At 37.6% G+C, this 5,625-nt stretch overlaps 1 pseudogene; it reads right to left on the reverse strand.

The window, feature by feature from the left end:
* Nucleotides 1–787: 787 nt before the first annotated feature.
* Nucleotides 788–1,209, reverse strand: LOC101544338 (SUZ domain-containing protein 1-like; annotated as a pseudogene).
* Nucleotides 1,210–5,625: the final 4,416 nt, after the last annotated feature.

A 5,625-nucleotide genomic window follows, 5' to 3' on the forward strand; every position in this document is an offset into this window, starting at 1 on the left:
CAGTGATTTTGAAAAATTTACATGATTCACCAGGACATTAATATACACATGCCAATTTAATGCACTGTCTTAGTTCTATTACTTAGACATTCATTAGTGTTATTATTTTACTTTGTCTTTTTTTTTTTTTTTTCATTTCTCTTTCTTCTATTTTGCCTGCCACCTCTCTATCCGGGATGCCAAGGGTATGACTGCTGGTGGGTGGCCACAGGCACACAGCGGGCAGAGCCCCGTCTTTGGCCGCAGGGAGGTGGCATCACCGATCCCCGCTCCGCCCCCAGTCCAGACACCCAGCAGCCAGCCTTCCCTTTGGCTCCGCTGGAGGAAGGGCGAGCACCGGTGGTCCCGAGAGCTGAGCCATCTGCTCTCCCGGCCTCCCGGCTGGCCTACCGCTTTCACCTCCCCCCGCTGCAAGGACAGCCCCGCCTCGGGCCAGACATGGCCACTCCGTGGGGGATGGGCACCACCGCACACTGACCGTGGAGAGACAGAGGGCCGTGGTGCTGGAAGACAGCAGTCGGCCTCCCCCCCTCCCCCCAGGCCTGCTCCCAGGGTGTGGCGATTTACAATTATGGCAGCTCCCAGTGGCCAAGGAGGAGGCAGGCCGGGGTTTGCAGGCTCATTCCACCTTTAGTTTCCCGGGGCCCGGGCCCGGCAGGTCGTGTCCCTCTACATCTATCCCACCCGAGGAAGGGCCAGTTGCGGGCTGAGTCAGCGACCAGTCCCCTCCACAGCCCCCTGCTGAGTGGAGCTGGGGGGTGGTCTGTGAGCAAAGCTGGACAGAGCATCAGCCGTCATGACCCGCCGGGTTGGAATGGTGCCCGCAGGCTGTGCTGAGGGGCTGTCTGATCACATTATTGGGCTGCCGGCTGTCTTCAGGTTGGGAGATCCTGGTTGGCCTGTCAAGGATGGGCTTGTCCTGCTCCTCCTCGGGCTGGGGCTGCCCAGGATCCGCTTCTGGGCCTCGGCGTACTCCGCCTCCCGCTGAGCTAAGGACTTGACGGGAAGGGCGGGCCTGCTGGTGGAGTTAGGGCTGCTGACCACACAGTTGCTGGTGGGCCTCTTGAGGATGCGGATCTGTGGAGGGGGGCCCGTGGGAAGGCTATCGTCCTGAATCACAATGGGCACTTTGGGAGGAGATTTGGATTTCCTGCCCTCTGTCTGCCGCCTCCTCCCAGCTCTCAGCGACCTCCTCATCTTCCATCTTACTCACCGCTTTCCCTCCTTGACTGTCTTTATAGTTTTAAAAATAATATGTTTCCTAATAGAATTTGTAACCATAATTTTATCTAAAAGCACTAGAGAGATAGTATAAGGTTAATGTACTTGCCTTGCATAAAGTCAAAGCATATTTGGAATGTGGTTCTTTGAGCACACTCCTACCCCACCCCACCAAGCATAGAACAAAGGGTAAGCCCTGCTTACTGCCACGTATGGTAAGAAAAATAAACCAAAAATATCATATTAAGCAAAATATAATACAATACACTCCTATCGTTTTCAAATATTTGTTCTTTTGGTGGATAGAAACTTTCAGCAAAATGCAGACTGTAGTCTTTCCCATGTATTATTTTTATTTAAAATTCATTCTTGATACTAAATCTCTCATAAACTTTTCTTTGGTTATTTGTTTTTAAATCTATGCTCTGATATTGCTAGCACATAGTTCCTGTTAAGCAAAATGGACTACAATAACTTACAGCAATTATTAAAGGTCTCTGGCATTTGACCCGTGACTATAATATTCAGTTGCAGAAACTATATAGTAAATTTGGGGGATCTGGGACAACTTTTTTAGAACAGCCAATGGGATTTAGGCAAAGGTGTATAGGATGTCAAAGTTGAGGCTTTTTTCATGGTCAAGTCCATTTTCTGTTCTTCTCAGCAAATAAACAGATGTTCTTATTAGGTAAACACCTGGCCAAATGAGAAGTATATACTTGGAGATTTGAGTTTAGAATAATTTCTAAAGCAAACATAGATGGTATTTTATTTTACATTCTAAATAAGTTTTCATGAATCAGATAATCATGTTGAATTAGGTGGTCTCAGTTTTGGTAAAACCATGTGCTTTATATAAGGCAGGTGGACTCTATCTTTCTTTGACCATGTCAACATGATATTTATATTAACTTGTTGAGAATTATCTTTTTAATAATGTTGGTGTACTCATTCATTGTGCAGGTAAAAATCTCCTTATTTTTTAATTGTGTTAAGTTTTCTTACCAATAGTTTGTAAAATGTAGTTAATGGAGCTTATACATATTTTTTTGAACAATGTTAAATTTACTCAGGCATCTTTTACATCTATAAACAATATGTACATTAGTATGTACAATTAGTATGTACAATAGTATGTAATTTGTATGTACAATTAGTATGTACAATATGACTCTAAGTACTTTCTCTTGTTTAGAATTAAAGTTGCTTGGCTTAGATTAAACAATACCCTGGTTAAGAAGATTGTCTCACTTGTTGCCACCGTTATCCAATGTACAATGTTGCTGGTGTAAGCACATCCCTCAGCCCACAAGCCAGTAGTAAACACTCAGCTCTTTGAGTGTGTTCCAAAACCCCTTCCAAAAATAATAAATAATTACACGTGATCTTAACATAAACTAACTAAAATTTACTTAATATTTATCAAATACTTTTAGTGGAGTCCATTAGATTTCCTACATAAAGGGTATGACATTTTGATTTATAAAATACTTATTCGTATTAATCTATTTTGGGCACAAAAGTTCCAACTCCTTTGAATTCCAAAAGTAATAGGAGGTACATATGAATTTGTCTTGATGTTCATGACAAATATTTATGATGAAATATGAGTATATTTATACATCATTATATATAAAATAATATTACATATTATTTTATTTATTTAAAAGAGAATAATACAGGGAAGAGAACACTAGAACAATGGTGGAGAGAAACAGCCAACTCTGAAGAGGAAGGCTGCTGAAAGTTGACAAAGTGTTATGTATGAAACCATGTCAGTAATGTTACAATGAACCACAGTCCAAAACTCATTAAACAAAAAGACAAACAAAAAACAAGTACCTGTCATTGGAAGTGTACACTGATGAAGGATACGTATTGGAACTGGTATTGGAACATCGTATGTCTGAATTCCTACCATAAAAACCTTTGTAATCTACTATGATTAAGTGTTTTATAAATAGAGAATTGTATATCTAATTATGATTCATTTTTTCTTAGAATAGGAAATATTTATTCAAAATACTTTTCTTTTGTTCTTACTTTTTGTATCATTCCCTGAGCAGAGCTCCTGGTGGCCAAAGACCTCCGGAACCTAGCCACAGCCATGCTCAAGGCCCCTCTCCACACATTCGGACGGGCCTCACGCATGAAGGTACCAGCAGAGGAACCCAGATGTGTGTAATCCCATCAACGGCCAATATCCAGAGACTTAAAAGCAAGCTCCCAGAAGCCGGTATTTTATAACTTACTTCTCCCCCTGGGAGAAACTAGCAAGCTACTGAGAGTTTCTTACTGAGAGCCTCTCAAGCTTCCCAGGGTGTATTCATATGCTAAAGCAGTAACAAGCTGAATCTCATTCCCCTGACTGGAAGAGCCTCCAGTGCTGCATCATTGGGAAGAGAAGCTTCTAAAATCTCAGGGATAGGAAAGAATGGAGAGGTTACTGAGCCGCTCAATAAATCGACAATCAATAGGATTTCGTGATTGTGATCACGATCGTGAAAAATAATTTAACAGAAGACAAATGCAACAAGAAAGTCATATTTTTTGTGCTTTCAGTGCAACAATTTTTTCACTCTTAGATAATAATTAGGTTAATGCAACGGGTTTGCATGCAACCTATAATTCAATATTTTAAATTAAGCTTCAATAGCAGAAGACAAATATAACTGTTCTATTATAAAGAAGATCCTTCAATGAAGAAAAAAATCTGAATTATTAAAAGGAACTTTAGAGTTACAGAATAAAATTCCATCTTTTTCAGTTCCTTTTTTAAAATCTCTAAGAATGTATCTGTGTAGATAAGTTTACATTATTTATTTCCACCATTCACATATTCAACGTGCATATTCATATTAAAAATCAGGTATTTCCACAAAGAAAAAACAACACATACAGTGTCACCCATAAATGATAAAAATTGTGTGGATTTAAAGTTGTCAATATTATTGGTTTTAAGAGTCTTGGATTTTCCTGAGTATTTGTTTCAAAGAAATTATGTTTTTTCAGTTTAAATAATGTTAAAATCACATGCAAATTTTAAATACATTATCAATTAACTCTAACTTCAGTGGATAAATTTAAAGAATTCAAAATATACACTTATAACTGTCCTCTAGTGGAACTAACAGAATTTTTAAAAAGTAGAATATAATTAGCAAATCAGTGGGTTAATTTAAAGATATGCAGTTTTCAATAATGTGAGTTAACATTTCTTAAGGGAACTGGTTTTAACTAGGTTATGAGAAGGTATGAATAGTTGAAAAACATTAATTATCTTTCAAATTTGGAATACTAAGACTGAATAAAACACTTTTAAAACTCTATTAAAGCGGCATTTTTATGTGTGCAATTCAGGTCATAAATCTCATTTTTTCAGCTCTTTCTTCTTCTAAATCCATGCTTAAACCATTTAATTGTAAACTATTGAATGAAAATGATAGTTTATGGGACTCTTGCCAATAACACCGCAAATGCATTCATATTTTTATTTATCTTGATACAGATAGGTTGAGAATTCCTGAGCACACAAAGTTTCATTAGTAGCACCCCCAGTTTCTAAATAGACATTTTTCTTTTTCAGTTATTTTAAATATTTTAAATCTTAAACTTGTAAGTATGCATAACAAAAAACTAAATTTACTTTCTTAAAAGTATACATGCTTAATTTCTCAATTTATATTTAAAACTAGGGTTCTTATGTTATCATTCTTGTGTCCTCATTTTCTAGTAATCAATGAAAAATCAATAGAAATTCACATTCCTTTTATGCTTTCTAAAATTCTATATCTACCCACTGCAGCAACATCTGGGGCTAGGGAACTTGTAGCTGGAATACTGGCAAATGATTGACTTCCAAAACTTCCTGCCAAAACAAATTAATATGTAATAAAAGAGGTACCCCTAGTGATGTACATATTTAGTCTCTTGGGTTGTCTTATGGAAGCCTGAAGCAAAAACAGAATAGCTCTGGCTCCCAAACAGGAGACAAGTGAACACTTGTCCCTTCAGTGTTGTCCCTGATGATCTGTTCTGATTCACTCAGAATTATTCTGATTTCTTTTTCAAAAGGACTGGGATTGAAAAAATGGCATTCAATGAGTGGGTTCATTTACGAATGTTTGTGAAGTAAATGTATATAGATAATCTTTATATGATTATGCATGTAACCATCTATCATTTACCTACCTACCTGTCTACCACATTTACATAAAGACAAAAATATTATATTTAAACTCATCTATGAAAACTATTTTTATATGTCAATATGAAAGGAATTTTTACATGAAAGAAATCAAAATAAATATGACTATATTAAGTCATGACATTAAAATTATAGTTTTAATGCTTGATTTTCCTCTTGCATGACAAAATTTGAATTATTGTGCATTATATAGAATA

Source organism: Sorex araneus, chromosome 2 (assembly GCF_027595985.1).
Source record: "Sorex araneus isolate mSorAra2 chromosome 2, mSorAra2.pri, whole genome shotgun sequence".
NCBI classification, from domain to species: Eukaryota; Metazoa; Chordata; class Mammalia; order Eulipotyphla; family Soricidae; genus Sorex; species Sorex araneus.